Source organism: Pteronotus mesoamericanus, unplaced genomic scaffold (genome assembly GCF_021234165.1).
Source record: "Pteronotus mesoamericanus isolate MK-2021 breed Mesoamerican mustached bat unplaced genomic scaffold, CSHL_Meso_final scaffold_85, whole genome shotgun sequence".
Lineage (NCBI taxonomy): Eukaryota > Metazoa > Chordata > Mammalia > Chiroptera > Mormoopidae > Pteronotus > Pteronotus mesoamericanus.
In genome coordinates, this window is record NW_026555329.1 from 19,349,611 (window position 1) to 19,360,279 (window position 10,669).

Below are 10,669 nucleotides of genomic sequence, written 5' to 3' on the forward strand. Positions count from 1 at the left end.
GCTTTGAAAGGCATCCACTATCAGTTGCTTTTGGCAGAGACTGCAAGACTAGTATGGCAGTTTATAGTGGAAAAAAAAGTAGGCCTCTGGTGTGCTCTGATTGGAGGTTGTTGGCAGGAGGAGGCAGGAGGGCTGGCTGGCTAGGGAATATGTGGCTTTCTCTGGTTGGTCCGAGCTGGAAGCTGGGGTAAAAATTAGAAGAAGCTAGCAGTCATTGATCAAATCCCGATGGTTCTGCAAGTCTCTGGGCTGCAGAGATTCTGGGGCTGAGGTGTATCATCATAGGTATTCTGTCATTATCTGTCCCTATTTTCAATCTTTCTAGGAGGTCAGTGATTTTTTTTAATTTGAAAGTTTTCATTGGATCAAGTTTTGTAGTTAGTAAGGAGTATAATTTCGCATGGGTTTCTCTAGTTTCTGCTAGACATGCTCCACTGGACCACCAGTCTGAGGATATCTTTGGAGGCAATTTCATTTTATAGCCTCCTTCTAGTTTTCATTTCCTGTCCTGGTCTCCTGCTGTGTGACCTAGTGCCCTGAAGCTGACATATGTCTGCAGCAGGTTGCCCTGGCTTTGCCTGCCCAGAAGTGTTCCATATTCCAAAAGGGCTGCCAGGAACGCTTTGAAGTCCAAGGCTTTTCTTTTGTTATTCTTTTAAGTTGTCAATAATACTAACACAGTCATTTACACACAGAGGGTGATCAATAAGTGATTCCGACTCATTTAAAAATGTACCTTCGATTCACCACAGCCCAAAGCCTTCTGAAAGAGAGACTGGCTCATTAAAATGGTATCACACCGGGCAATCCTTATTAGCTTCCCCCCGAATTAGTCAATGTACATGTTACTGAGCAGGGTGCTTTGCCGATTACTGAAAAAGAAAAGAAAACCTATTTCTGATTGTGAGAAAAATCTTTGGGAACTGGAGACATTGTCAGTTTCAAACTGCTTTTGCACCTGAGCAGAATTATGAGTTACTCTGTCCTGGAGAGGAAGAGAGAATTAGGCTGCTCATTACGAAGGCTCCTGGTAGCCTTGGCCCCACGGGTTCAGGCCGACCTAGAACTCACAAATTGCCTGCCGGTGAGGCAGTTAATGAATAAAGAACTGAGTAAAGACTCTGAGGTTAAAAATTACCAAAATGAGTTTGGATAGTTTTTTTAAAAAAATCACAATTAATAATCATTTTATATTGATTAATTTATTCAACAGATTTTTATTTTATTCACAAATGTCTTAAAAGCTGGTCATGAAGCAGTTAACAAAACAGTGACCCTGCCCTCTCAGTTTTCATACTATATTGGAGGAATCAGAAAAAAAACAATCAACAAGTAAAACAGAAAAAAAAAAAAAAATAGGAAGGCAAATACTCCACATCTACATTTTTAGCTGTGGTTCTCTACAGTCCTTGAATTTAGTTCTTTTTCTATCCTGTGTGATACCCGACTTGTCCACACCAGGACAGTGACAGGTGACAACTACTTGTTAGTTAGCTTGCTGCCACCCAACTCTAATTCTCTCCTTTACAGTCAGTGCTGTGCCCAGTGTGAAAGCCAGTTTCTTGATGCCTCCAAGGACAGCTTTTTATGTGTAGGAAAGACCATTTAGAGGTTTACTTAGGTTTCTTTTTAAATGAGAATTTTGTTTGCTTGATACTTTCTTAAACTTTTAATTTACCTTATAGTCTTTGAATTCTTTTTAAAAAGTCTAGCAAATTTTTACAAATGCTTTTAAGGGGGATTTTAGAACCTTATTAAATTCCTTTAAAATCTCAACCTATTAAATTTCCTTTTCCATTTAACATTTTATATTAAAATATTTAATTTTCTTTTCAGCTGTCTAATTGTCTAAGTTAAGTACAGTCTTCCTGACTGCTCTTACTCATCTCATAAACCAAACTTATAAATATCTCAAATTATCTTAAATTTTTCAAGAATGTAGATAAATTTAGTAAAAATTAAATTTAATATCACAAACCTAAATCATTCACACAAGTATACTTCAGAAAATGGAATTGCAAGGCTAATAAGACGAATAAGCATTATAAGAAATATAGTAGCAAATATGCAAGATTCCCTAATGTAAAATGTTAACGTTATGTATTTTTTCTCTTTTATACTTTTTTAAAACATTTCGTTTATTTATTTTTAGAGAGAAGGGTAGGGAGGACATAATGGAGGGAGAGAAACACCCATCATTGATCAGTTGCCTCTTGCACACCCCCAACCGGGGACCTGGCCCACAATCCAGGCCTGTGCCCTGACCAGGAATTGAACTGTCAACCTTTCAGGTTGCTGAGCCGCACCAGTCAGGGCATGTATTTTATTTTCTTAAGATTTTTATATATATTCCTAATTCTTCCTTGGTTATAAAATACTTAATCACTAAAGAAATAATTATGTCATACCAAACATATTTTTGAAAACACCTGAGATGAGGTTCCAGAATTATTTTTCCCTCTTTTTCCTTTTTAATTGTAGTAAGAAATGCATAATCTAAAATTTACCACCTTTCATTTCTTAGTAAATGTTTTAGTAGTGTTAAATGTATTCATATTGTTGTGCAACCAGTCTCCAGAAATTTCCCCCTTGAAAAGTTGAAACTCTAATATCCATTAAATAACAATTCCCTATTTCCCCCTCCCCACTGAATCCTGGCATCCACCATTCTACTTTCTCTTTCTATGAATTTGACTCCTCTAGATACTTCATATAAATAGCATCATACAGTGTTCGTCTTTATATGATTGCTTATTTCACTTAGCATAATGTCCTAAAAGTTCATTCATATCGTGTGTGTCACAGTTTTGTTCTTTGTGGAGGCAGAATTCTAGAATGACTCTTAATGACGACAGTGGGAGGCTTAAACTAAGTCTCTATAGTCACTATAGTTTTAAAGAGGAACTGGAGAAGTGTTTTGCATTGTTCATGGTCATGAATTCAAGTCACAAATAAGTTACACATTTTCCTATATAGGCATTAACTGCTGTTCCGCTCCTCAGTTAAGATTTTCCCACTGGGATTCCTCTTGGGTTATAATATCCCTAACTTCATAAAACTTATTTATTTCTCAAAACAATATTTTAAGCTGTTGTTCATGTGGGGGAAAAAATGTATATTTATGTCCCAAAAGCTCAGTGCAATTTTTTTTTACCAAAATGATGAAAAGAAAATTCCTTGAGTTGTGATCCAAATACAGTTGAGAGAATGGCAGAATCAGTGTGGAAGACTTGACAAGCATACTATAATGTCAACAGAAGAGATGTGACTCTTATGATGCCTGTAGTGTACAGAGAGGCATGACAGCATTACAGCATACAATGCGACATTTAGTTATAATAATATCACATCCCAACATTAGAGTCTGTTACTTATATACAACTGTTTTCAGTATTTTAAGAAACTGGTTGGAGGCATTGAATTGATGGCGAAGGGAACCAAAGTTTTGCCACCCAAAAGCTGCCTTTTTGGATATTGATTTTGAGTTGGTTATTAAGAAACAGAAGTCTGAGCAAGAACATTTGATCCTCCCCCTTTTCCTGCCTAAGAGCTTCAGAGGAAAGACCTCCTCCAGGAAGGAAATCCTAGGATGTTCGTCTTTGCAGCCTGCTTTGAATTGAGTATGCGATGGGTGGAAGGCAGTCAGCAGAGACCTGTTTACAGATCGCTCCTGTGTCTCATGGCTTCCTGAGTTACGTCACAAAAATTCATCCACCATGCTTGTTCTGTGCTTCTTTAACTCCTGGGAAACTGCCTGCTTCCTTTGAAACCTAAGAGCCCCATCCCCCTTTTCTCCTTTGTCCAAAATAATACACATGCCAAATTTTACCTCACTATCTTGAGAATTGTCTGCTTATGTAAATTCCCCATGGACATGTATTAAAATTTGATTTTCTCTTGTTAATCTTTCTCTGTTAATTAGTCCAGCTAGCAGAATTTAGACGGTGGGAGTAAAAGTACTTTTTTAAAAAAACAACACAATGGTTAACTATGAAGAGTTTTGTTGCTTAAAATAATTGCCAGAGGCTTCTGTTAACAATTGTTTGCGTAAGTGCCGATTGTCAGGAACAGTTTACTGATATTAATCAGGAAATGCCTGCCTTGGTCTTCTAAAAGAAATAATGCAGCCCACTCCAAGATTATTGCCATTTCCTTCTTCATCTATGTTGGATTTTCACTTCTTTGTCTCCTAAGATATTCGAATATTTTCCTATCTACCTTCAAAAACCTTTGAACTTGACCATATCTTGCATTCTATTCATGTTCTTTTTTTTTCTATATTCTAGGACTCTAATTTTTATAAATGTTAGAAGATACCTAATTAAGTTCCCGGCATCCCCATGGCTCTGTCTGGTTTTTGCACTCCTGACTTTTAAGATCTTTCTATTGAAACTTCTACATGCAGTAAGATCATTTTCTTTATGGATCTGCATTGCCTGTATGTCTGCCTCATAATCTGCTTTGTCAAAATTCAAAAGCCCTTTGGGGTGAGTTATAGAAATGTTTCTAAAATTTAGTGAGTAAAATTTAGGTTTTAGTTTCTCTATGTCAATAACTGCTTCATTGCATTACCATTGACAAAGACATTTTTGCTCTAGTCTAAAACAATGAAAGGACTCATATTACCAAGTGACCAGAGTGATTTTGTCATCTGTAATCTTATTGTTTATTTGATCAGTCATGTAGGAAGGAAAATGGCCACCTTGTTTGCTTTACAAATGGTCATAAAGGCAAACTTAATTTTTCTCAACCTAGATTTTAATGGAAATAACTGCAAATCCTTAAAGTCAAAAGAAATTGTTACCAGAAGCCCGATGAAGTCTTCCTAGATACGGGTGGGAACAAGTTACAGGACTGTACCCGAATAGCCTGAAAGAATCTGAGCATCAAACCCTGGTAACACCCCCTTTTAACTCTGTTCTGTTTTTTTTGCAAGAAAATTAAAACAGAAATATTACCAGATCAATGAAAGGATAATAATATTCTAAAGAAAGAGCATTTCTAACGAAGCAAAAAGAAATGTTTACTCTAAAAACATTAACCAGTTTTTACCCGGGAAGTCATCTTAGGGCAATCATACCTTCCAGACATACCACTGGACCAGCTGAAGTAGAGGTTACAGAATAGAAAGTGTTAGGTAGCCAAAGTGGCTAAGAAAGGACCAGGAGCCAAAAAGGTTCAGTTAAGGACTTTTATTCTAGGCAGGACACTGCATCCAGGCGGGCTGAGTCCTAGCAGACTGTGGCAGCAAGGGAAAGGGTAGAAGGGGTTTTAAGGGTGTGTGGCAGCCCCTCTGCCCCCCGGGGAGGGTGAGTCACGCTGCTGATCTGTCCCAGGTGTCCAGGGTATAGGTGTTTGCAAGACAAAGTCCTCTGGTCCGGGATGGCTGATACAGGATAGAAAGTCTGGGAGATTTGTGGTCTTTGTTTCCAGGAAAGGCTTCGAGGAGAGGGGAGGGGTGGTGAGGGTCCAGATGGTTTCCAGCAGGTTTCCAGAGGCTGTGCCTCCATTGCTGCGGATAATAGGGAACCTCAGTGGTCAGGTATTCAGCTGGTGACGCATACTTCTTTGTTCCAGCACAGACAGTGGCTTAGGTCTTCCATGTCCCAGTACATTCTAACAGAAATGTTCTCAGAACTTGGACCACCTGTGCCATCATTATACAACTATTTATTCCAGAGAACCTTGGTCCAGAGAGATAAGACTAAAAATCTACACTAATTTTACTATTTGTTCAGGGAATTTATGCAAACCAATTTTCTCCAGGCAAATACTTTGCTCATTTGGATAAGCAATTCTCTTCCTGGGACAATAGATAGATGCCTTTAGGCAAACAGCTTGCTTATCCTTCAGCAGTTTATTCATCAAAACACCCCCCTGTGTCCACTAATCCTGTCCCAATCAGTTACCTGCCAGGAAAGACTTCCTTTAAACCTCCTAAACCCTACAAATATTAATTCTTCAAATCTCCCTTTGGAGACACTACTAAGACTTTTAAGTTGATGCTCTTCCTTATTACAGTAAGTATAGTAAACAGCTTTGCTTGATCAACAGATTTTGGGGGGGAGGATTGTCAGTGGCAATCCTGGGGACCTCAAGATCTGTTGGAGAGCCCTTGTTGACAGGACTCAAGGCCCTCTGCTCTGAAATCACACATAACCTTGAGGCTTCTTGAAATTCACATTCAGGGGTCTCTGCCACTGCAGCGGTGAGATAGGTCCTCCGCTGGTGCTCAGATCCAGTAGCGTAATGTGCAGCCCCTGGAAACGGACTTGACTCTGTGCCCTACGAATGAGGAGTCCTCTTAGGAGTCCTGTGGTTTTCTGGTCACATGTGAAAACTTATAGCTGGAGGGAACCCTCAGTTGGTACTAATATCACAATGTTTTGATTCTTTTTCTGGTCTTATCACTTTTTTTGTTGTGAGTCCGTATCCATAAGAGAAAATTCAGATGAGAAAGTTTCAATAGTTTATCTCTCAATCCATCCACAAGGATGGACAAGTTCAGGTCTCTTCCGACCAGCATCCTTATCATACCAAATGAGCCTTGGGCCTCCTATCTAAACCTAATTAAAAACTTTCCTCAGTCTTGCCTTTGTTTTTTTGATAATTACTTCACTTAGTTTCTTTTGCTTGGAGTTGGAAGTCTCAAAGCTGTGAGACTTGCTGAGCGGGCAGGTTCTTACCAGGTATTTCAGTTCTCACGAACAAATTTCCATCACCCTTGCGGAGATTACTAAATGGCAAGACCATACAAATAGATTACCAATCATTATTGCAATCAATTAACCACACACAAATCAAATCCTTGTACACACACACACAAGATGCTCAACTGAGCAGGGTGTCAAGACCAACCTCCTAGGTGTTCGTCCCTGTTCTTGGCTGCAGAAAGTGACTTAATCTGAACACTCAGACAAAACATAGACCAACTATGTTTTGACCAGGAACCAAGAAAACAAAAATCAAGAGGGGGAAAAAAAGGGATAAAACGGGAGAAACAATCAGTCCACAAGGGTAAATTTCCATGGTTGATTGGAAATTACTATACGGACCATGGAAAGACATGCTTGACTTAACAGCTCATTAAATTTCACTTCTTGCAAAATGCCATTCTACTGAATCCAGCCAGTAAGTCCACTCGAGTATCTCTGTGAGTGACCTATCAACGTGTTAAAGTACAGTTTTCAAAGAATTGAAACATAGCTCTTGTATACATATTGAATGAACACAAGTCAAACATTTGTCCAGCTTTTTAAATAATGAAGAGCCTGTCAAGAACAGTGAAGGATCTAAGATTTTTACCCTACTTGCAAGCTAAAAAGTTACCTGCCATGGACACATGGATGCTGGCAGAACATGCAAGATGCCTTGGTCAGAGGCAAAAAGAAACGTATCCCTCATGACACAGAAAGCAGCCTGAGTGAAAGCATGTTTCGTGTCAGTTCTTCCAACCACAGTCTGCACACAGTGACAGAAAGGAGGACAGGTGACACCATCACAGGCAGTGGGTAGTATTCAAGGTGAGGAACCCTGAGGTGTTACAGGGTAAGCATGCCTGACCGCCACCCTTCCCTCCCACAAGAGGGGGACCTATCTTTACCTTCCAGGGCTCTGAGCAAACCTGAGCTTTGCTATGGAAGGAAATACTGTGCCCTTCAAGGCTGTTTGCTACATAAACATTCCTGGAAAGCTAATTTGGAACAAAGGCAGTTACCACCTCTGCTCCTAAGACACACAGCAATGTGAGAGGCTCCTGGAAAATTGTCTGCTAACATGAGCAAGTAAGATAAAGGTAATTCAAAAACGATTTTGAGGAACTCTCTATTTACAGATACTTGAGTAAAGTAACGTTAGAATAAGATTTATAGATTAGATAGAAAACTGGTTACTTCACAGTAAAAAAACAAATGAACAAACAAAACCCCCCAACATAATTCTGGGAGTTAATTTTTTATCACACAAGATAATGTGAATATTAGTGTTTGGAATCTAATCAAATTGTAAAGAAAATGGTAAAACACAGGTAACAGCACCAGTTTAATTTTCTTAAAGAATTAAATAATTACCCAGTATCACATTGAAAATATATACTATACTCTCTTGGCTTTATTTACAAAGTTTGTAAAATTTTTCATAAACTGTGACCATGAGATGCTTGTTCATAATTTGATGTCTTTGCTCAGATAACCGAGACTATCCTTCCCTCCACCATTTATAATAATACTTAAAAATCTTACCTAACGCTGCAGTGAAGACTACTGTCCATGGTTGTTTTGGTAACATTCAGGGAAATCTAGAACACTAAGATAACTAATTTTATTTTGTAACTGTGCTCATGTCCCAGAAGAAAGCAAACAGCATATCACCCATCCAGGGATTTAATAATCATATTAATATTTTCAAAGAACAAATTGTTGCCTTGTTAATTTTCTCTATTAGTTGGTCATTTTCAATTTCATTGATTTCTCCTCTGATCTTTTTTTTTTCTTTTGACCTACTTTGAATTTAATTTTTATGTTTAGGTTCCTATGGTAGAACCTTAGAGGAATATTGTTAAATGTTTCTTTATGCCTACTATAAACATTTAGAACTATAAATTGCTCTCTAAACATTGTTCTGGTTGCATGCTGCATACTTTTATGTTCTTGATTATTTTTAAGAAGTTCTTCTTTTCAGGACAGTGAACATTCCTTGCTATTTTGTTATTTTCTTTTACATGTATTGTAAAATATGTCGTTTTGATTTATGACAATTTAGGTTATAACTCATCATTGTTCACAGATAATAGTGCTCCTGACTCAAATGACCAAATCTTTTCTAATAACTCTTTATTTTGCCTCTAGTAACATAGTAGAAAAGGCAGGTTTAAAACATGTTTCGAGGTATGGAGAGTGAATGGAGTAAAAGAGGAAAAGGAAGTTTGCAGTTTTAAAAGAGGATGTAATCATGGCTTGCATACAACTATAAAATGGACACCTGCCAAAGATTTTATTTAACTCAATTAACAAGGGAGTCATAGATGTTAAAATTGAGTAAAGTGAGAGTTAAAGAATCACACATATGTGAAGATTATGTATGCTGACATTACTTCACAAAGAGTTGCAAAACTGGTTTATTCCATAGGAGGTAAAGAGAAATCAGCTGCATTTATTCCAGACAAAATCTACTCCCATAATTTTAGACAGCTATCATCTTCATTGCTATCATTTACCTACAATTCATAACAATTACAAAATAGCTCAAAGACAAGAAAAAGGATGGAGAGCCTATAAAATCAAATTCTGGTTATGGCGTGCTTCTATACTGCCTAATTTTCCATTGAAGACATCCAGGAATCTTTCTGGTTCATTTCAAAAGAGAGAAGGTAATGAGCTTAATTTTAAAATGTTTGAATTTACCTTTTGTCTGAGATTTAAACATAAATACTGACAAAAACTCTCTATATTTGACTTTTGGTAATTGGTGTTACTTTTTCAGAAAACACTGATAACAAGGCTCATAGATCAAGTCTTAAGAATGTTTTTTGATCTGAATCTTCCAGGCGGGACACAGGAAAACAGTGCCAACAAAATGGGCTCTCAAGTCAGTTTGCCAAAGTTTAAAATCTATCTGACTTCATTATTAACTAGCTGTTGACTTTGGGCAAGTTATTTACTTTCTCTATAACTCAGTTTCTTCATTGCTAAAATGGAGGAAATGATACTCTTTCATTTATAGGACTGTTGAGAGGATTTCATGAGAAAATGGATGTATGTGCCCAACATACCGTAAGCAGTCAGTAAATGCTGTCTATCAGTAATCTGAGAAAGAGGTTGTTACTATTGCTAGTCTTTGTATAGAGAGTACATTTTGTTGGAAGCTTATATAAGCCCAAAACCCTTTTTCTGATTACAGCATTTTCTAGTTCCTTGCAATTTTCAGTGGTACACATTCTCAGGCACGTCATCTTATAAGGCACAACCTCATAAGCCAACCCCATAAGCCATAGATAGAGACGTTATCTTAAGAGATGGAACAATCGATGTCCAACTTCAGCCATAGAAGTCTCCTCCCATGACCTTGAATGCCCTCCTGGCATTGTAAACCCCACAACACTCACCTGTCAGCTGTGAGTATTTTCCAGATAAAGCCAGATTCTGATGCCCTGGCACCAAAAATCATGGTTGGTTTCTTCCTCATAACACGTATTTATCAATCAAATAAGAATTTTTTAATCAAATGAAAAATGCAAAATTACATAAACCCTACTCATCAAATAGGAAAAAAACCACTACATAGCAAAATTCAGAGCATATTTTTAAGAAATGCTGAATAATAGATGGCTTGGATAAATCCTACTGCTCAGAAAGAAGGGAAAGAAACACTGAACAAAGCAGTTTTATATATGCACCTCAGCCACTTAAGCAAGGAATCTGCAATTCCTCTTACAAGTGCAATTAAAATCTTTAATAATTTCAGCTAAGCTAAAAAACAAAGCTTAAGAAAAAATTCTAGAAGAACATAGATCAAATTATTAACTAGAATTTAGTCAGGATATTGAGTTTATGGGTTTTTTTCATCTTCTTTACATTTTACTCTGCTCTCCACATTTTGTGTAATGAATCACTGCAATGTTTCATTAAAAATAAAGGGAACCCAAATCCACAAAACATTCATGAATGCCCTT